Source organism: Accipiter gentilis, chromosome 12 (assembly GCF_929443795.1).
Source record: "Accipiter gentilis chromosome 12, bAccGen1.1, whole genome shotgun sequence".
Taxonomy (NCBI): Eukaryota; Metazoa; Chordata; class Aves; order Accipitriformes; family Accipitridae; genus Astur; species Astur gentilis.
This window is the reverse complement of record NC_064891.1, coordinates 24,004,161-24,026,490: the sequence shown is the minus strand read 5'-3', so window position 1 is coordinate 24,026,490 and position 22,330 is coordinate 24,004,161. Positions and strand designations below refer to the sequence as shown.

General features: G+C 37.2%; 1 protein-coding gene across 4 annotated transcripts in view; it reads right to left on the bottom strand.

Annotated features, from left to right (window-relative positions):
• DCLK2 (doublecortin like kinase 2) overlaps positions 1 to 22,330 on the bottom strand; it is a 94,129-nt gene that overhangs the window by 44,428 nt on the left and 27,371 nt on the right. The gene's annotated exons all lie outside the window — the stretch shown is intronic.

Sequence of the window (22,330 nt, the reverse complement as noted above, 5' to 3'; positions counted from 1 at the left end):
GCAGCTCTGTCTGTTCTTAATTCTCCCAGTAAGGATGTTACAATGTATTTCCAGAAGGATGGGGATATCAGAAAGAAAAATGTTTTAGACAAGACCTTGAAAAACCCTCACTTCTCAAAAGTCAATAAAAGTCAGCTTGTGCAGGAGCAAGCATCTGCTTTAAACACAATTAAAACCAACAATGACACAACAAGAAATCCCACCAAACTCATTTTAACTTGTAAGAAAAAAAGTGTTTGCAGGTAGCAAGCTATTTTTAAAATGTAAACGGATTAAAATTTTACCATATAATTGTTTCCCTATTCTTTTTAACATTGCACACCCAAATGAGATCTGGGAATAAAAGCTATGTAGAGGCTAAGAAAGTTAGAACCATTTGGTAAACCCATGTAATTAAAGAGGTAAAACAAAAAACTGCTTTTAGGGAAACTAGCTTTTTTCTTTCCCAGATACCTGTCAACACCATTTGCATATTTTACCCACTGCGATAATAGTAAACATTGGCAGAACTACAGGAAGGGGTGCCTACTGCCTGCAGTATTCTGAGAAACACTCAGAATATCAATGACCCTGAGCTCTCTGCAAGCACACCCACACAGGGCATTCACCAGCAGCACAGTTGTCATGGCAGCTAACCCAGGAATAACAGCTGGTGCCCTTACAGCAAAATCCTCACTACAGTGCCACATGCAGTATCCAGCATTTGTGTCACTGTGTTATGCAGCCAAAGGACTCCAGCCATCACCAAAATTCTTTTATTGTTATCTTACCATCACAATGACAATCTGCTCTCATGGACGAGAGTCATTTTCAGCTGTACTTGAAACCGCTGCTTCTAGTTAACTGAAGAGGCAGTACTAAATGGATTCAAAAGGGCATACGAATTTAAGACAAGTTTTGCTAACATAGGATTTATTCCCCTCTACTTAATAACTCCCCCTACTAATGAGAGGACTCATTATCATTTCCACAGCTTTCAGGAATCCAGCAACCGACCCAAACCCACCACTACAGGAAAAGTTGTGAGAAAGCTTTCACAACGCTTATCCCAGTAGCACTGCTGGACACAGGCAGAGCTGTTCTGTGAGGCACAAGTTCACACACAAAGCCCCCAAAACCGGGTGCCATTTCCACAAGCTCTGCCTACCATCACTGCTCTACTCATGCCCCCAGTGCCCTTGCAGTGCTGCTTTGAGCAGGTTAGAGTTAAACGCTGTGGTTAAGCAGAGCCTAAAATTAATCTTTCTGTTCTGATTCAAAGCCTCCCCCTCTCCCCTAATCCTATCCAGTCTAACATCTGAGCTGAGTAAGAGAGAGAATGACAGGTCTTATGTCAGACTCTGAGAAATACACAGGGATAATACTGCATGCAGCAGCATCCTTTTGTTGTCTGCAGAGCAATCCTACAAAGGAAGGGTCAGATCTGTGCACAAAAGATGACAGGAGTACCCTTAGCAATGCACCTTAAAATCTTTTGTAAATGGCTATTGGGGAGGGGATTAAAGAACTTCAAGAAAGGTATTAATTTCCATACGAGCTTTCCCACATGTTCACATCTGTACAGTTTCCCCAGGCAAGAATATACAGGAGTAATCATGATCAAATAAACTGCTGGAGATAGAGCAATAGCACCTCCATCTTGGAGCTCAGGCTAATGCCAGCCTCTCCCTCTGCTCGCACACTGTGTATCTGGCCTGTGTAACTTCCACCTGTCAGTCACAAACCAAGACCCACTTTAGCTTACTGTAAAAGATACTAAAATACACGTATAACTGAAAGCCAGATAAATGCAAGTATGAGAAAGATTTACGTAGATGCTCCCTATATGCCTGAATACTGAAGTCCTCCTTCTCCCTACAAATAGCCTGGACTGGCTACACTTAAAATATACAAGAAGAAAAAAAATATTGAAAATCTTTATTCAACAAGGAATAAAGATCTGCTAGAACTTACCAATCCCAAATAACCACACATTAGGAGGCGAGTGAAGTATTTTTATAACCAAATTCATGGCAATCTTCTGTTCTCCTACAAGTACAATCTAATGGTTATTTTTCTAGGCTTTTATCATAATAAAGTCAAAGGAGCAGCTCCCAAGGTGCAAACAGATGCTAAATAAACAGTCTTCATTTCCTACAGAATTAAAATTAATGTATATGCTGCAATTAATGATAACAGTTTTTTGCTCACTTAGTGTGCAAAAACTATTAAGGGAAAGCTGAAATGAATAAATTGTTTGCATGGGATTTTGAATGCTGCAAGTCCATGGCGGTCTAACTTGCAAATCACACAATTCTGCTCCAAAGGATATCTCTACTTATATCATATAGCAATTTTTTATAGGTTTGAGCAGGATTCAATCAGTTTAGAAATTTCAAAACAAAAATATTTTGAGCACTTTTTTTTTTTTTTTTTCAGAATTTCATTAGCAGTAGAACTTGTGCATATGAATAGCATGTCAGTCATTTCAGTAAGTTAGAGATCACAATTTGGTTTGTCAAACTAGTATATGACAAATGCTGCTTCTCTTTCCACTAAGTGTCTATACTCTGTCTTAACCACTCTTTGTTTTGCTGCACTTGGTGATAAAAGAACTGTTCAGTTCTTCAAAATATTTCCTAAAATGCCTTTCAAAGGAAGATGGTTTTAGCAAAGCTGCATCTAAGTGTACCATAGCAAAACCAGACAAATATGTAGTCATTCATTCAAGTAACAACTTTCTTGCTAGTCCTGATGCTGTGAGTTTCTATGCATGAAGTTGAAAATGTGAAAAGCTTTAGACACCTTGAAGAGGTTAAGCACCAAAATGAGATCTCATTTTCAATAGTGTTGACAGCTTTTTTAAAATTACAATAATTAGGTCATTTTTGAGATTCAGATCTGGCCACTTCCCAGTTTACATGCACAAAAGCTCTATAGTAGTACTTAGAATGCACGCTTTCCATCAGTAGCCTTGCAGTAAAGCTCAGTCAGAATCTATCTTCCTGTCTGTGGCTTTAATTACCACAGATAAAGCTCTTCTAAAAGAACAAAATGAACATGATTTGTTTGTCCATGGGGAAAAAAAAATATTTAAATGTTTGGATTTTTTTTTTAATGGAAGACATATACAGCGCTGCATAAGGAAGTTTTTTAGGGTTTATCATTATAGCCAACACTACAAAGGCTTACACCAAAGGAGTTTCAGGCTTCCTTGAATTCTTCCCCCCCACACACCCCCAAAAAAGAAACAGGTGAAATATATTTTTAAAAACTGCTCTAGGAACACTTCAGAAAAATGTTATCTTGTTAACTCTGGCTGTTTCAATTAACATGTTTAAATGTGTTAAACCACATTTATTTCTAAATACAACACCCTTTCCTAGCCAAACATTGCCTATGTTTTTTTTGCTGGTAACTCCGCTGCCTTCCCTTTATTTAGAACAAAATGTGACTTACTGGTGCTCCTCTGAAAACTCAGACTGCTATCAGGTTGTCTTGTTGCATTGCTTTTGTTCAAAACATGTCATTATACACAGCAGAGTAGTGCATATTTGGATAGAACTGGATTGAAATTGTACTCAGTCCTTTAAAAATACTTCTAATGGCTTAGAATTACAAGCAGGAATACAAGTGAATAGGGAAAAGCAAAAATGTTATGTGAGAAGTCTCAGACTAAATATAACTGGAAGTCAATGTTACATTTTCTTTTTTAGTAGGGTCACCCACAGCATTATTGTGTGTCTGTTTCAACAGAATCTGTCCATTTGCATTCTCACCATAGCTTTCTGAGATGATGTGCAAATGACTCTGGGCATCGCTGCTTCCTGATGGGCTCAAAAAGGCTGTGCTCACCATTAGACTAAAGATCAGGGGACAACAGAATTCAAGTGGCAGCATCAGGAGAATTAAATTGTAACTGGCTTCAACTGCAAGAACCCCAAACAAGTAAGCAAGAGGCTCAATGATCCACAACTTGAATTGCTTGTTACAAAAAAAGCAGTCTTTTCTCATAAAACTTCACACACACACACCCCACACCCACACCACCCCACCCCCACACCCCACCCCGCCAAATTGAGGAAATCTTGTGACACTTTATGAAATTTTTTTGAAAAACACAAAGACCTTTCTAATAGAGATACATATTACTAAATATGCATTAGGTTACAGAAGTGGCATGACTAACAGTAGTTTGCAAGACCATTAATGGTAAAAGCACTTCAAAATCACACAGCTGAAAGCACAAAAACGTGGTTTACAAGCAGAAGAGAATGAAGCACAAACTCACAGGAATGGGCAACACCACAAGTCAAAATGTGAAAACGGGGTGTTGAAAGGGAAGGGAGTGAAACACATCTATTTGAAAAATCAATTTCCTGATCTCCTGCTGTCTACTAGTGCAGTGTTTTAATGTCACATGCACCCATCACATTTACCATTTAAAATAGGTTTGTATTTCTGACAATTATTTATTACCAAAGAAGTTTGCTCTTTCCAAAGAAATATTTCAATCAGATCAAGCTACTGGACTAGAATATACAAACTGTGATCCACACAGAAATCCCTTTCCTGTTACCATCACACAGGCCTAGAAATGTAACTTACTTCAACCCCTACTCCCACCTTTGAATCTAACAAGCAGAAGATACATTCCCACCAGAAGAAACACGAGTAACGATCGATCTTTTATAGACAGAATTCAACAGGTATTTAATAATTGTCCTTTATGATGAAGTTACAACACCCCCCCCCGCCCCCGAATTATATAGATGAACCTTTATCCACAAGATATTTGTCCTCCAACCTCCAGAGGAAAAAAAAATTACTAAAAAAATTTTGCAAGACTGACACCATGGAGATTTTATAAACACCTGAAAAATTACTAAATAATTCAACTCCTCTCAAATCTTTAGGACTTTCGAGAGTTCTGTAACCATAGACTAACAACCTCCAGCCGAAGCTTACTGGATAAATTGTATTTATTCCAGCTCTACAAATATGCTTCATTCTCAATGTAGAAGGAAGAGCTGTAAAGACAAATTTTGGCTCAATTTAGTATGGCTGATTCAATTTAAGTAAGCAGCAACAGGACTGTACAGTTTGTCTGAAGAACCACACCCTGTGTCTGGGGAAAGCTTCTCTGGATAACAAATTCTTTACATCAGCTGAAAATGGAACTAAAACATCGAAACTGGAAAAGATATGCAAGATTGTATGTATTTGTTTTAACAATGCAAGAAATATTTATATCTACTGACTTCAGGAAAACAGGATATGGTGTAAATATTTAAAAAAGGAAGCATGTAACATACTAGGCGAAAGAAAAACTGCCATGCACAGTAACAGCTGGATTTGTGTGTGTGTTTTCAGCTGAGCAGCAGTGACAGGCATTTGTGGCTGAAATTATTAATGAAATTCAGCAGGGTTTTTCCCATGAATTGCTGAAAAAAAATGCGAATAATTTGTTAAATGTCAGCGTGACAAATCTAGATACAACCTCCCTGCTATTGCCTTCAGTGTGAGGGGTCTCCACATTTCTGCTGTGAAATGCTACTCCCCTTTGACTGGGACAGATTGCAGCTATGCCGTCCTGACGATTTTCCCCTTTGCCCCTTGCATCAACCTTTATTTCCGACCAAGCAAAAGTCAAATAGTTGTCTATTTTGCTAGTCAGGTCATATTTGTAATCATCATTTTTGTTTCCCCTTTCCAAATAATGTTAGCGCTGCCACTGCCTCTTCACTGCCATACAGTCTCATTAGAATTCCTGCAGTGTTTTTGAAGCTGTCAGGCTTACAGTTCAAGGGTTTATGCATGTCCTAAATTGCAAAACGCAAGGAAAGCACTCCTGCAGAAACAGGCCAGTTGTCTGTTTTCTATTTCAGTTCCATCACCAATAGGGGCAGACTTAACTTTCAGAAGGAAGAGTTTCCTTTAGGCAGCCTCAGGAACTCAAAAAGGAAGGTGAAAAGGGCATTCCCACCCTTTTCTACTGAGTACTGTAATTTCAACACAGATTATTCTTACCTTGGAACTTCCCCTTGGTCTCTACACTGTTACAGAAAAACTTGACCAAGGGAAAGGGGGGGTATGTGTTTAACCAATATTCTTAACTACTCACTAAGCCATCAATCTCCTTCATGACTGAAACCAAGACTGGCACAAAAGAGGTTCAGTACTAGCTTAAGGCAGCTATTTGCCTGGTTATACTGAGTCACATTTCCTGACACGTCTTCAGTAAACAGCAAGAGAGAGAATAGCCAGGTGGTTCGCTAGAATATACCCAGGAAGTAGAACTACAGAGAAAAGTCAAACCAATGAGCCCATGACATGCCCTTAAAAAAAAATAAATACTGTAATTGCCAGTATTCTTTTTTTAATTAACAACCTATTCATTTGGTAGAAATGACACTGTCGAAGGCAACTATAATAATTGATTTGGAAGCAGGCAAAAAAGAAACTGTTTAAGAGCCAGGCAAGTATGGAAGCCCACAGCATACACCACAATAGCAAAAAACCCCTTCCTATATCAGATACATAGTAAACCTGGAAAATCAGGTCAAGTGGTAAGATTCCTGCTGGTAGAGAGAAGAAGCACTTGAAACTTGCAAAAACTTTTGTTCCTCACCAGCTTATGTTCTCTGTGACAGCTCTATTGCAGAAAGTCTCTGGGAATTCCCAACTAAACAAAATGACACGACACCAAAGGAAGGGTAAGCAAGCTACTAACTTCTGATGCAATGCTTGAAAGAGCTTAAATGCTACTAAGACTGGGCATGTGTTTCTGCCTAAAACGACTATAGGGTAGGCTGGGGAGTCCTAAATTTGAGGACATGTAACCATGAGCTTGATAGACTCTAGGTGACACCTTTCCTACTGACTGTAGCTATGAGGATTATGCAATGCATCATAGTAACTTCCCCAACAGCCGACTTCCATAAGGTCATTAGCAGACAGGACAAAAAAAAAACCCCTCCTTTGTTCTCTAAAAATAATTGGAATTAGGTCAAATACCTCTTAATTTCTGAGGCTCAAATGCACAGCCATTTTGTCTGCAACTAAAACGTGAAATACAGTAACAGAGATCAGATCATGCAGAAAGAATGCAAAAGTATCAACTGTGTTACAAAAGTTAAAAAATTCATTACCTGATCGCCTGTTATATGACTTTGCATCTTGACCAGCAAATTTACTTCAGATTTTAAAGCTGTGATTTTCCTTTATATTGATCTCCTATATTTGTTGACAAAATAAACTTTTCAAAAGTGGGGGTGGGGTGGGGTGGGGTGTTTGTTTGCAATTTACTCAGAGGCTCTAAGACTTTTCTAACAGTCTCGGTTAATCTGTTTGTGGAAACATGTTGATGGTGCTTTTTCTCAATAGCTAATTCAAGTAATTCGCATGGTGTTTGGTCTCACTCTGTGAAGTCCCATTTTAACCCATGAAGTTGGTTGGCTTTAGGCTTGAGAGCAGTTCTGCTGCAGTCAATGGAATTACTTGCATTCATGAAGCCAGGCACAAACACAGCTTGTGAAAGGTCTGAGGGTCTCCCCAGCTCTGCTAGACACTGCAATAACACTATATAAAAAAATCTGATTTCTAGGTCAGAACTTTCACAAGACACTGTCAGATTTACCATTTAAGGTTTGGCATCTGGTACCCTTTAGTCTCTTCCTTTAAGTTTATTAAATTCAATAAATAGTGAGAGAAAACCTAAGTTTTCTGTTTTTAAAAATTTGTAAATGTTCAATTTGGATAAAGGCAGCTTTTTAACCTAGTTAGGAAAATAGAAAAAAAGAAAAAAAACCACCAATATTGAAACAAAGACCATAATGAGAGTAATTCTTCTAGGCCAGCTTCCTAAATGACTATTTAATCAATGGCTATATCACATTATTACAATCATCATTAAAAATGAACCTCCTTTCACTTATACTCCGTGATAAGGAACAGCAGTGAAAAAGGAGGAGACAACCCTTCTGTCCCACAGGGAATCTAAGGAGTAAGAAAGAAAACAGAAATGTTAAATCTTTGCCTGCTGCCTTGTAAACAGAAAAAGCCTGGCAGTAAGCCCAGGAAACGCCTAATACAGTAGGACAATGCAGAAAGACCACATAAACAGACTGGTCAGGTCACCACAACTCATACAGCCAAACAGCTATTGGGAACAGATGACCGAACAGAGCACATATCACATTTTAGTTTTATCTCAATTTGAAACAGATTTTTGCATTTTTTTTTAACATCTTGAAGTTTAATTCAGAAAATGAACACACGTGGAAATGGAAGATCACATTTGAGTGTGATTCAAATAGATCATCCTCACTGCAATGGAAATGACAATAAGAAAAATAAGATGTAGAAATATGCACAAGTTAAAGTGAGTTTCTACACGTACATATTTCTTAAAGCCTTCCAGTACTGTAGTGCTTTCTGGCAAGATCCATTCATCAGTTTTTCCAAAGGGCAAAACGGATCTCTTTCTGCAAAATCATATTTCAAGTATTGCACTGATTATATGCAGCTATTTAGATATGGGATAATTACAGTTGAAAAGGATTAAAAATCTGGAAATTTTGAATCATTTTGAATCACACTGTACAACTCATCTGTCTGTCTCTGTAAAAAAAACACCCCAAAACAACCCTTTCCACAGTATTATCCACTACTTCAACAAGAGTCAATCATTTCAGTATACTAAACAGTGGAATTTAATGTCATGCTTTTCAATTTCAAGAGTTACACAAAGAAACAACAGCCTTACTAAACATGGAATAAATGGAAATTGGAAACAGATAATTAACAAATGCAGCTCAGGATATGACCATAATCTAGTTTGTCTGAAGAGGAAAAAAAACCAAAAAAACAGTATTTTCAGTTACAAGACAAGGATTATATCTTTGCCCGCAGGTGCATAAATCACAGCAGCTCAAAAGTCAGCGTAACAGATTTCTTTGCTTAAGTGGCATAACTGGGAAGCCTAATACAGAACCAAAAATAGCACCTGACTTCACACAGCTAACCTTCCATCTTACCTCTGAGTAGCTAGTCTAAAAATAAAAGCTACTTGTATTATGAAAGAACATTAAAAGAAAAAGTGTACATATAAGGACAGATAGCTGGCTCATCCAATTCAGTAAAGTCTTACGGATTTAATGACACCCTGTTCCACAATACAAATGCAGTTAAAATAAAAAGTTATACCATTTTTTTTTTTCCCCATAAAATTACCCCTTTTGCACTGTTATAGAAATCAGTGCCATTAGCTAATCACCCTACTTGAAAAACATGGCATTCACATTCTATGGAGAACTTAAAAAAATGAAATTGGATGGCCAAATACTCGATGTACTTTAATCTCTCCAATTCTTTTGATCAGAAGAGTTGCTATGGCATGTAGCAATAATGTACTGCAATCCAAGGTTTCCAGTGTTCATAGGCAGACACTGTTTCCTGGAGAGGTTACAGAAGCAGCAGTTCTTTAAATGAGAACTATTTTTCCATAGACAAATAAGAAATTCAAATTCTGTTTGTGGCCAGTGCAGAAAGAATAAAAGAAAAGGTAGAAATCTGGAAAGGTCCTTTGATGAAGGGTACAAATAATTTTTTCATGAATGTCTAAGCTTTAAATGGAAGTTTTACAGTTTTACACTGGAACAGGTTGCCCAGAGAGGTTGTAGATGCCCCATCCCTGGAAACAATTCAAGGTCAGGGTGGATGGGGCTCTGAGCAACCTGATCTAGTTGAAGATGTCCCTGCTCATTGCAGGAGACGTGGACTAGATGACCTTTAAAGGTCTGTCGTGGTTTAACCCCAGCCGTCAACTAAGCACCACGCAGCTGCTCACTCACTGCCCCCCCACCCAGTGGGATAGGGGAGAAAATTGGGAAGAGAAGTAAAACTCGTGGGTTGAGATAAGAACAGTTTAATAGAACAGAAGAAAGTAATAATGATAACACTGATAATAAAATGACAACAGCAATAATAAAAGGATTGGAACGTACAAGTGATGCACAGTGCAATTGCTCACCACTCACCAATCGACACTCAGCTAGTCCCGGAGCAGCAATCCCCTGCCCCCACTGCCCCCAGTTCCTATAGGAGACATGATGTCCCATGCTATGGAATACACCCGTTGGCCACTTTGGGTCAGCTGCCCTGGCTGTGTCCTGTGCCAACTTCTTGTGCCCCTCCAGTTTTCTTGCTGGCTGGGCATGAGAAGCTGAAAAATCCTTGACTTAGTCTAAACACTACTTAGCGACCACTGAAAATATCAGTGTTATCAACATTCTTTGCATATACTGAACTCAAAACACAGCACTGTACCAGCTACTAGGAAGACAATTAACTCTATCCCAGCTGAAGCCAGGACAAGGTCCCTTCCAGCCCAAACCATTGTATGATTCTGTGGTTTTCCTATGGCATGAATTGTTCATGTAGTAACTGCTAAAGTCAGGTTTCTGTTCAAATACTATTAAAAAATCAAATTAAGTAACTTTAAGATTCAAAATATTAGTCTAAACACATGACCCACTGCAATTTAATGCTATTATGTAGAGATACAAAAATCTACTGTTTTCTGAAACCTGTCAGGGTTTCAATCTTGTACTCATTCAAATCTGTTTCTCAGACCACTGCAATAGGAGGTGAAAAAGTTTAGGTACCCCATAAATTCAGATTGATCTCTCTCAGTTCTGCCCCCTTCATAGATACCATTTCATGTAGCAAGAAGTCTTGCTAAAATTCGTTGAGCTCCTTACAGACTAGAAGGATGCTTTTCACATGTATTTTAAGTTTTGGTCATTTGGCATTTTTAACCCTTAAGTTGCTCCATCTAATCAGCATTCTACCTGTTTCAGTACAACAACAACTGCACCTCCAACTAACCTTGCAGTTCTATTTTTAAAATTCTAGCTTATAAGTTTTGCAATGCTAATTACTTGCCATACATTCAAACAGCACGCACACCTTTCAAAGGCATTTGATTCTGGAAGTATGCTCCTTACTTAATTGTACACTGGAAATACAGAATCAAAATTAAGCTTATGGGTGCTCTCTAGTCACCATTTCACACAATGACAGTTCACAGATGAAATCACGGAAATTCAGTCTAAAAATACTACCATATATACTGTGAAAGTATTTGGTGCTCAGGAAATTAGTTTCCATGCCAACTCTGCTTTGCCTGTCATGACCTATTGAGGTCTGTAGAACTTGTATGCAACACCTGAACAGTTATGCTGGGCTAGAGGCATCAAGTAAAAACAGTGAGAATATAACTGATTAACCAAAAGATTAGATGCTCAGAAATGTGAGAAAAATTACAGTAATACAGGAAACAGAAACTGTACTTTGTAACTGGCTTTCAGAGATCCAATTCAATTCCATTAGCTCCCAACTTCAACCAATATTATTTCTAACTCAGTTGCTGCTGCTTCTGAATTGCTTTACTAAGCAGATAAACAGTTCTAAAACACATTTGAAGATGTAGAAACATCTTTGATTTCATGTTCAGACAACAAATGGATTACAAGGACAGCAGAAAAGTAACATTTTTAGGCACTGACAAATAGATGTATCAATACCATTATACCAGAAGTCCTGCCAGAAAAAACGGTGTCTCCATCAGTTTCTCCTTAAAACCAAAACCCCCAAAATCTCACACGTTTCTTCCTTCATGTTTGAAAATGTCAGTTCTTCCTTCAAACATCCACAAGTTTCAGAAAAAAGGCAAAGTGGACACCTGCTCCGAAGCACAGAACAAAACCAAACCTGCCCCCCAAAACTCTCAAGACCATGTAAGAGTACAGAAATTAATTGCTAAGACCCATTTCTCAGTCAGTTGAATTTTGTGGCATCTGCTATAAGGCTTGGGTGAAGTATTTTAGATATCCTATTTTAAAATCACACTATATTACATTTTTATTGCTGTATTGCTATTAGCAGCTTGGAACTTGACTTTGGTGAGCTAGGCAGAGGATTTAGGTGACTCAGTACTTTTTTCGGTTTAAAAGCTGATTCAGTCTGTTGGGGTTTTTTTTAGGTAACGTGTGAGAAAGATGTATATAGGGTCATAATTCAGCAATAAATGACTAAATATTAAAAAACCCTAAAGAGGTTTGGATAACTGTTTCTGCTGAGCAGAGACACTGCTGAACGTAAGAAGCACCTGGTAACATTATTTTGGTTTGTGGACCTCTATATCAATTATATGATAGGTGCTTTTGAAATGCATGAGAAATATCATCCTATTTCAAATTAATTAGTTCAGAATTCATTACTGGTATCGGGAAATATATTTTCAGAGAGCAGGAACAATGCATCATAGATTGTTACTGAAGATCCATTTCCAAACCACAGACTTAAAAATACATTCCAGGCCTCCTCCTACAAGATACTGAACTATGAAGTATAAAATGGAGCAAGCACAACCTTCAAATCATAACATCAACCACAGTGAAACTCAGCACTGAAGACGAGTCATTGAAGGCTCTGCTACCCTCAGAAAACCATGTTGGCATTTTAAAAGAATTTTTCACTTTCTTGCACTTACATTTGGCAATACTTGAATCAGTGCTTTCTTCCGAACTCCTACCACTCATTGAAGTTCAAATAAAAGCCATATTTATTCCTGTAATACAAACCTCTTCTGACTTTAGAATTACATAAAGATAATTTACATAGTGGAAGGCCCAATGCAAAATTTAGATTTGTATAATCTTGAGATTTTGGTTGACCGAATCTTTTCAGTGGTTTGGCTTAATCTATTTTTCCAAAATTTTACTTGATAACTGCTGCTAAACTGACACTCTCCCAAGTTCGTGTTTTCCCATAATAAGGTCAGAGTTCACTAAACACATTATTTTATCCAAGGGCTGTTTTTTTCAAATAACTCTTGTCCCTCCATGTAAAAACTACTTAGAAGCATTAATACATTACTGAAAGCCATTTAAATACAATTGAGAAATGTGAATTGGGATACATTTGTTAATTTCAAGTTGTTGGTGTTTTGTTGGTTTTTTTTAACTAACCAGTTCATCAAGCCTTTTATCATACTTTGCCTTCATGATGCTTAAGACCTCATGTATCAGGCCTCATTATTTTCACTGCATTGATCACATTTTTTCACATACAGAAAACCAGTAAGTGCAGCAGTAGAATCTCTTCATGTTCCTAGTTGTATTGTATACAAAGCTAGCCAGTCTGGAAATCACTGATCACCTATTTCTGGTTAAATAAACAAACACACAAACAACAAGCAAAACCGAGTCTGCTTCAAGCTAAAACTAAGCCCAAGCTACGGAACTGGAATCAAGACTTATATATGGAGATACCATCATTTTTTCCTCATTAATAGCACATCAGCAAGAGCAGTTATGAGATAGTTCTGTGTCTGCCAGTGCCAGTGTGTATTATAAACAATACTGCTTCATCATTCTGTGGGGTTTTTTCCATTTAATTAGTTTTCTTTAGCATCTGTATATATTTATCATACCTGTTTTCAACTTTGATGAAAGAGGATTTTTTAAAAACATTACTTAAACGACAAATATAGATAAAAAATGTAAACTATGTTACAGTTTACAACAAAACTGGGAACAGATGAGGGTTCCCAGCTATAATACATACACAGCTAGCAATATGGAGATCACCTCCAACGATAGAGGATGCTCCCCGCGTTCCTGATCTTAAGCTACTCTGGGGCAGCTAAGAACAGCAAATGCCGCCCCAGGTGAACTGCCACATTATTCTGCACAGAAGTGGAAGCTACTGTAGCTGCAACGCCTCTCTGGCATCTCTCATGATGTTCCCATCACAGCTCCCAACAAGTGGAATTAATCACGCTCAGTCTGGCTGAATCTAAGCTGCAGCACTGATGCCTTTGCCCTATGCTCCATATTCCAGTTTAAAGAGAATGGTATCAAGATGTTCAGTCAGGCTCAAAATGTACCTATTGTTGCAGCTGATGGAAATACCTACGCAAATAATTTGGGAATCCCTGGATTACAGGTTTTTTCGATCACCATTATCAGGATTCATTTGCAAAACAGAAAAAAAACTTCCAAGTTCCCTCCTCTTCCTTTTCCTAAAAAACAATGCAATGCCATCACCAAGACTAAGCAGACATAAGATCATGGCATCAAGACCTGAAAAGTGTATTTACAATAGGGTTTTAATTTTTTCTGTAATAAGATAATAACAATGTTGAGGTTGGAGGTGATAGTATCTGCATTCGCATACAAGTTTAAAACTTGACTCTGCTAATATGGAGTCCATCCCACGCAAACAAACCCAGGGTAGCTTTAATCTAGCCATATTCAATACTAACAGTAGCAATGCTCCAGCATAAAACGTCACAAAAGGCAGTCTGGCATCCTGGGTACCAATACCAGCAGCTGAGGCCTGGGCTGCTGCCACTGCACTGCTGTTTGTATCAGAGCCAACTTAAAGCCATGCTGCAGTTGCACCTATTCACTCTCAAGTGATCCTTCTGGAACTGAAATGTATTATAAACTCACCCCTGCTCCATGCAGAAGGGAGGTTTGTAGTACAGACAGCTCCACAGCCTGCCTCTGGGTATGTAACTGCACAGAAATGCACATTGTACACTAGAGTCTGCTTCCAATACAATAGAGTAAAAGGAGTTGTGGGCAGTCTCTTAATATCACAAACATACCTTTCAACTAGCAGCAGCACCAGGAAGTGCTACTTCGCAGCACATCAGAAACAGATACTGGATCTGGTCAGAACTGAAGGCTTTGAAGCAAACACTGCAGCAGGTTGTCATTGTCACATGCTTCTGATCACACATACAACAACATGGCACCAGCTCCGTTCCTCCAGTTTTTTGCAGTCAGGCCAAGACTTTATTTTTTCCATCTCCAAAAAGTATACAATGTCTGGAAAAACATCCTAATTTAAGAAGCACAGTGCAATTTGTCTTTTTTCTTCCTGCTAACTTCCATTACATGTACAGTTCAATATACACTTAGTTGTCTGATCCTGCACAAGTAGATTTAAAAAAAAAATAATTCTCATTTGACTAATATTTTTTATGTACCCTGTGTCAGAAACAGAAACACCTGAATTTTTGTCATTCTCTTCCCCCTGAGACCACAAGAATCTTATACTCCCCAAGAGCAGAAAATGTTTCCTCAGGCATGATTTCTGACATTCTCTTCAAATGCTGAAGTATCACCACAGACTTGAGATAATACAGACCATAAAAAGGTAAAGCAGGCACTTAAACAAAAATGCATCAGGATATCATCACTGAATCTCACATATCCGTTATACTAACAGATTCACTTTACACCTCCTGCTCTTGCAATTCCTCCCATTGAGAGAATTTCTGTCTATACTGGAGTCCTGGTTAGAATTTCAACCGCTCCTACACTTGTTTACAGCAGTATTAGCCTTAATCCATTTAGTCACTATTGCTAAAGCAGGAGTATAGTTCTGGTGACTACTCCTTCATTATGAGGTTATTGGTGTCCTTATTTCTACTCTCACAGTCTAAGGCTTTTGCAGATATTCCCCAGTGCTTAAAGAGCTTCCTAAGCAGCTTCTGGGAACATATGTTGTTTTTACTAGCTCTGGGTAGAGTTTCACTATGTGTGCCAAGCAGATCTCTGTGGGGCCCTGTTAGTGATCAACTGATTTAGTGTTCAAAATTAGAACCCAAGCCCAGCTACTTTTGGCAGATTCACTCGAAGAGTCTTAATTCTTATCTGCATTCAGCATATCCAGTCATAGTTACCTGATTTTACTTACCCTGACATTTTCTCTACTGGTACATTAAAATGGACTGGCAGTACAGTGCACTCTGTACAGTGCATTAAAATGGGCTGGCAGATTACCTAACTTGCAAAGCCTTCTCCAGACAAGAAGCTCTCTTAGAAGCTGCCGTTAAGAAAATGCCTAGAGATATGATTTGTGGTGATACAAACTGTCTATTCAACATTAACAATAGTCTTTTTTAATTCAGTTGCAAGTGGAAAGTCTGAGGGATAATAGGCAACATGGCTCATTTATTCCCCCAATAAGGGCGTAATGCTAAAAGGTTTTCTAGAAAGCATATACTGGATCAGTGGAATTTTTATTTTTCCCCCTTTTCTAAGCCTCCTCAGAAATATTTCTAGTGGAGATGCAGATCCCCAAGAAGGGAATTTAAAATTATCAGCTATGACTTTACTATTCCTAATTAGCTTTTAGAAACCATCTGTTTTCTATGAACACCATGTTGAAACTGCTGCTTAGAATACCATATGGAAAAGTTAACTGCAACTCCAGGAATCCATGGTTCACACTGCATCTGCTAAGTATTCTATAGATGTTTCCCTGACAGGCTTTTCTTCTGTGGAAAGGGGACTGTAGCAATATTTTTTGTTATAAAATTCTTTGCTTACTAGTCTAAAAAAAATCCTTTGAAATTGTTATACAAATATTTACATGCAATACGTGGCAGTTACCTAATGGTGCCTTTAAAGTAGTGAGAACTATTAATAAACACGGAGGAACTCAGTCATCCTGAAATCTGTTTACGTGCAAGGATTGAATGCAGCTTTCTGCAGAGCTGTATTAAAGTCTAAAATCTATTTTTATGATTGCTTTTTGACATTTAAGACCCAGATCAAACAAACATGACAGCTCAGAGCCTGCAAGTGAGCAATGGTCAGATTCTTCGGACTTGTGCTGATTTTTCTCAACTCAATAACCATTGGTACAGATGTTCATGAAAGTCTATCTGGAGAACGCTCTAAAAGATACAATATGAAGTCCCTGCAGTACAACAACCAAGTTCAGTGAAAGTTCTTAGTCCTTCTGGGAAGATTATTTTCTCTGATTAGGTTGACTTATTTGTAATACTCAGGATAACTTTAAAACCTGTAGGTTTAAAAAAACCCCCCCCACTTAAATCTGCAGAAGTGCAATCTCCCCCTACACACAGTTTCTCTTGATATGGTTCATGTTTAATTAAGTACTGTCAACCCAAATTTAAGTTTATAAACAGACCCCAGAAATGTTCAAGTATTGCCCTGTGCATCAGCAAGTTACTACTGTGAGAAGCATATGCAGCAAAGTAAAAAGCAGTGAGACTCAGCAAGAATAGAAAAGCAGTAAAATTTAAGAATATGTTATGAAAATAACACTATTTAAAACCTGTACATGTTTCATCTCCCTCCAAGCTTATATTAGAGATGAGAATAGAAAAAGTTTAAATCTTTTTTATAAAGAGATGAGGTATTTTATGGCTTTTTAGCAAGTATAGAAGTTAGAAAAGTAAATCATATTAATGTTAATGCCTCATCGGGTATATGCAAATGTATCTATTCTCAGTCTCTAACTGTGCCACCCTCTTGGCCATGTGCTTTAGAAGTTATTCCAGCCATTTGCCAACTCAGAGATTTCACAGTAAATATAGACTTTTTCTCTCAAAATTTGCAAATTTCACAGATATTTTTGCTTTTAACATGAAGTATTTTAAAGTAAAGGCTTTTACTTCCATCTACTTCAGTGTGTCATTGTAAATTCCTTATATCCAAGGCAAATGAATACAGAAATCCTCTACACGGATTTATTGTCTGCCAGTATGATGTGGCAGATGCTGCATCAGCTTTTTCTAAAAAAAAAAGTTACCTGACAGTTTTTAAAGAAACATCACAAAAGTGCATTTCATTTACTTCATGATGGCCCCTCCAATCTCCACTTCACAATTCCTGGGAAACTCAATTACTCATTTTTTACTACCATTAAGTTTGTGACAAATTCACCCAAAGGAAAGTAAAATTTTAACCCACTGAATTGAGTTCAATTAAAAGAATAGTCTTAATTTGATAAAATTCCTAAAAAAATAGTCTTCATTTGGCAGTATTTTCTTCAAACGTAGTGAGATCATATTTACCTAATTTAAGTGTTTTGAAGCATATTTCATCAATTAAAAACCAATAAATAATTTTCATCAAGTTGCAAGATTCCTACTTCTTTCAATACAGTGTTTTAAATACCTTTTACAGCCAAAAATTCATAGTGGTTTTCTGATAGATTTGCCATTAAAAGATTTTATAATTACTCAATACTTTGTTATAAAAACAACAACAACAAAAACAAAACGAAACAAAAAAAACCCAGCCTTATTGATATCACTAAGTTACAATGTCCATTTTTTACTAAAATCCATTCCACACTAGAGGAAAGATTACAAGAGAGGGAGGAGAAAAAGCAAGTGAAAATTCACAGTCAAGTAATTTTGCTATTATTTATATAAAAGCCCATACTATCAGTCTAAATACAGTCACAACACTATTATAACAGAGCTCAGCATTTATGGTTACATTGATGCAGTTTGAGAATTACTGAAATGTTACAACTGTCTTTCAGTAGAAACTGTATATCATCACTGGCAACCAAACAAAGAACATTCCTAAAGTAAATAGTTTACATCAAATATACAAAAAAAAAAAAAAAAAAAGAAAAAAAAAAGTAGTGGACACTCTCAATCCTTTTCAGTTAGAAAGATGGCAAAGAGAGTAAGGGTGTAAGCAGGTAAGTTTATTCCTCAACTTGTATGTACAAGTTTGTACAACTAACACCTTGCCCAAAGATGCATTCATTTACATACCTTCCCTAGCACATGCTAACATTACTGATTTGGGGGCGGGGGGGAGGTGTGCCATATTTAGACTGAAATCACTTGACGGATTTCCAAAGCTATCTTAATACAACACAACAGTAGAAGCAAAACAAGCAAAACAAGTCCCATCAGAGAGGCGATAGAAAAGGTGATAGAAGAAGGCAGACATCAAGTTTCTGCTAAAGAAGTGATGCAGAGCAAGTAATTTGCAACCAGCAATTTTATAATTACAGTTTTACAAATGAATAGCTTGTCAAGTGCTACATACTTCAGTCACATCTATGCACTAGTGAAAACATGAAGGTATTTTGGAAAATTAATTTCTCAGAACTTGGATTTTCACCTCAGAATTTAATTTTTAAAATAGCTGGAAATGTGTTCATGAGTTTGGAGATTTGAAGTATAACCTAATATAGCAAATTCTAAGAACTGACAGCCAGATTTAACCATCAAAGAATCTAGTCTAGCTGAATATTAAAAGTGAACAATCTGTTTAAACTATACTTTCTATTAAAAAAGATTTGCTGTTGTTTTGAGGATACAAATTCTGAAAACAATTTTATTTCTGTATTTTACAAAATGCACAAACTCAAGTATATGCTACTGATAAAAGTCACTTTTCTCACTGAAACCTGGTAATACAATATTAAAGAGTTTCCTTGTTAATATTCCATTTCACAAACACCTGCACTTTCTATTACAGCAAATGACAATTAAAAAAGAACTTTTATAGAATAAGAAGTTATAACTTGTTCCCTGACAACTGAGGACAGTTGACAGATAAGGTCCTCTCACAAACATCCAGGTGTCATACACAAAATATCTAGCCCCTAGCTAAAAATAAAATTTTTCAAGTATGCTAGTCAGACTGAAAATGACTCACACTATGAGGGAAGATGAATCATCTAAAACATTTTGAGATTAATTATATATGGATATATAAAACACTGAGAAAAAGACTAAGGTCACAAAGAGCCTCTAACTTCAGAGTCATCCCTAACAAAGTCAATTTACTCAAGAGGTATTAATATTTATTTCTCATGCCACACATAGCTTTTTTAGTTCAGTCCCAAGTCAATTTTGAACTTCACATAACCCTTTTTTTTCCATCATACAAAAGAGGAAGTGTTGTAATTCTTACTAGTGTACTAAAAAGGATTCATAGTTGAGTCTGCATGTGAAAATACTGGACCCTAACTCTCCCCTCTGTCTTTCCCCAATATTTACAGCAACAAAGATTTTTTGTTCAGAGCAGTGAGAATTTCAGCAATAGGTCCTGTTGCCAGGATCTGTATCAATTCCCACTGGCTTTGAAGAGAAGGAGAAAACACAGAGATTACAATTTAGGAAAAAAATTGGGGAAAGATTCCATTTAAAAGATAGATTCACTTCTAACTATCAGGCAAACAAGCCAGAAGACAGGCATATTTTGCCTCTAATGCACATGTGATCTCAAGAGAATTTCCCAATAAACTCAGCTACAGATGAAGGGAAAAAAATGAAACACAAACCACATGAAAAGATTTGGAAGTCACTTCACATATATGCTGCAAACTTGAGAGCAGTAAAACACTGGGGAGTCATATTTAGCAGAAACATGCAAACTGCTATTCTCACAGTTTTTCCATTATCCAGAAAATATACCCCAATGTGTGTTGAGCATTTGTGTCCAAACACTTGAGAACAGCCAGAGCAGGTACACATCTCATTTTTCTTAGCTTACCTGTTTCTTTTTTTTTTTAATTATAATTTATCTTTTGTAACTAGAAGAATAAGTAGAAAATGGCTGGTACATGACAGCGATGTTCTCCAGAGGATAGTACCATGGCCTATCCATGTTTCCTCTCTTAACAGAGACTTTTGATAAACAAATGATGCCCTCCACTCCCAACTGTCAAGTGAAGATCCTGGTGACAGGGCTAATGCAATGAAAGCTGCTTTATTACTTAGTTAAGAATCCTTATTTAAGCAAGATGGATAAACTGAGGTTTTCAATTTCAGATAAGCATTTAGGCACCAGGCTTGCACCTACCTCCCAACAGACGAAGAATGGTCTAGGATGTGACACAAGGATCTTTCCCACGGTGTAAGCATGGAGTAGAAATCTCGGAGGCCAAGCTATTAATAGGTTTGGAGTCCCTCTTCATTCTGGAAGCCTGCTCGGTTCCAAGTTGATAAAAATTCCTGTAGAGTTTTTTTGCCACTAATGTGCAAGCAGTGGAGTAGTTTTGCACATCTTGACTTAGCAATACTTAGCCAAGGAGTGCATTAGACTAAGGAGGATTAAGGAGAACTAAAGCAAAGAAACGTAGCAGGATGGCCCTGTGCTCTGGCTGTTCCTTCTCTAATCAGAGGTAGCTCAGTAAAAGTCCAAATAGCTGTAAGTCCATCCTTTATTTCTGTAATGAGTATGGGAGTAACGAATGAAAACCCCACACTCTAACATGGATGTCCAACACAATTTCAGAACTTCCTCCCCACCCCATCCCCCCAAAAAATAGAGATACAACTGAACATTGAGTTTATAAAGTACCTCACTGTTGTACTTGTTCTCACTAGGAAACTACATTCATTAAATCAGGTTATCAGAGACTGAAGGGTTTAAGTATTGTGAACTGGCCTTATAGACTCTATTTGGCTAATCATATTTTAATAGCTTTAAAACTAGAGGTTCTTTTTTCTTAAACAGCGATCAGGCTGAATTTTCAGACAGACCCTCCCCCCATACTTAGTAACTTATACTAGTGTTTACCTCCAAAAACTCTACATAAATGTTATTTCTTAGTAAGGACTGGAACAGAGACTTCTTGAAAGCCTCAGGTAAGACTAAGAAAGATGCTAAACTCCTAATCATTTTTAGACGTACATAACGTCTTGGTGCTTCTGATAATTTTCTGTTCATGTCTTTTGATCTGTATTGGAACAAACAAAATATTGTTAAGTCTCTTCTTTCCATTAATATATGTGTAGTGTCAATCATGCTTTGTTACATAGATCTTAAAAGAAGATGAAAAACTTAAAAGAAGAGAGAGATAAAAATGTTCATCCACCTAATCTGCACTTCTCTTCATGCAGATTTTGGCAAAAAAAACCCTGTTACACAATATTACTACCAGTGAACCTTCCTAATATTAGCATTTATTTTATATCTCCCATATATTAAGATACATATATATGGAAGATGGAGTTACTGTCACAGTAAATAAAGTTCCAAAATAGAAGTCCAAGGAATAGAAACTTTCACCTCACATTGATTATTGCCAAAATTAATGAGCAAGCCATGATAGTTACTTTGGAAATTCCAGCCGAGTGTCTGCAATTCATAAGAAGTAATATCAAACACCTTCATTCCCCCACTTACTATAATACTGTTCTAAATTTCACACATTTAGTGACATATATATGGGAAGAAAAAGAAGTTGTTTAGATATAAGTATCATAAATACATTTTTTAAAGTCTAATATTTGAGAAGAAGAAGACAGGAAACAAATAATGTGCAAAAGATGAAGTGCACTGAAAGAAATCAGAATGTATTCATGTGTCAAAACCAAGCACATCTGTGTAATAATTACTAGTTCAAAGAGTATTTTAAGCCCTCTCAGATCCTGAAAACTTCTCAAAAAACACCTTTGCATCTTGGACTGCACCTTCTCTCATGGGCTTCTTGATAATGTGTGACAGAAGACAATGATGACGTTCTCACACATCCAATT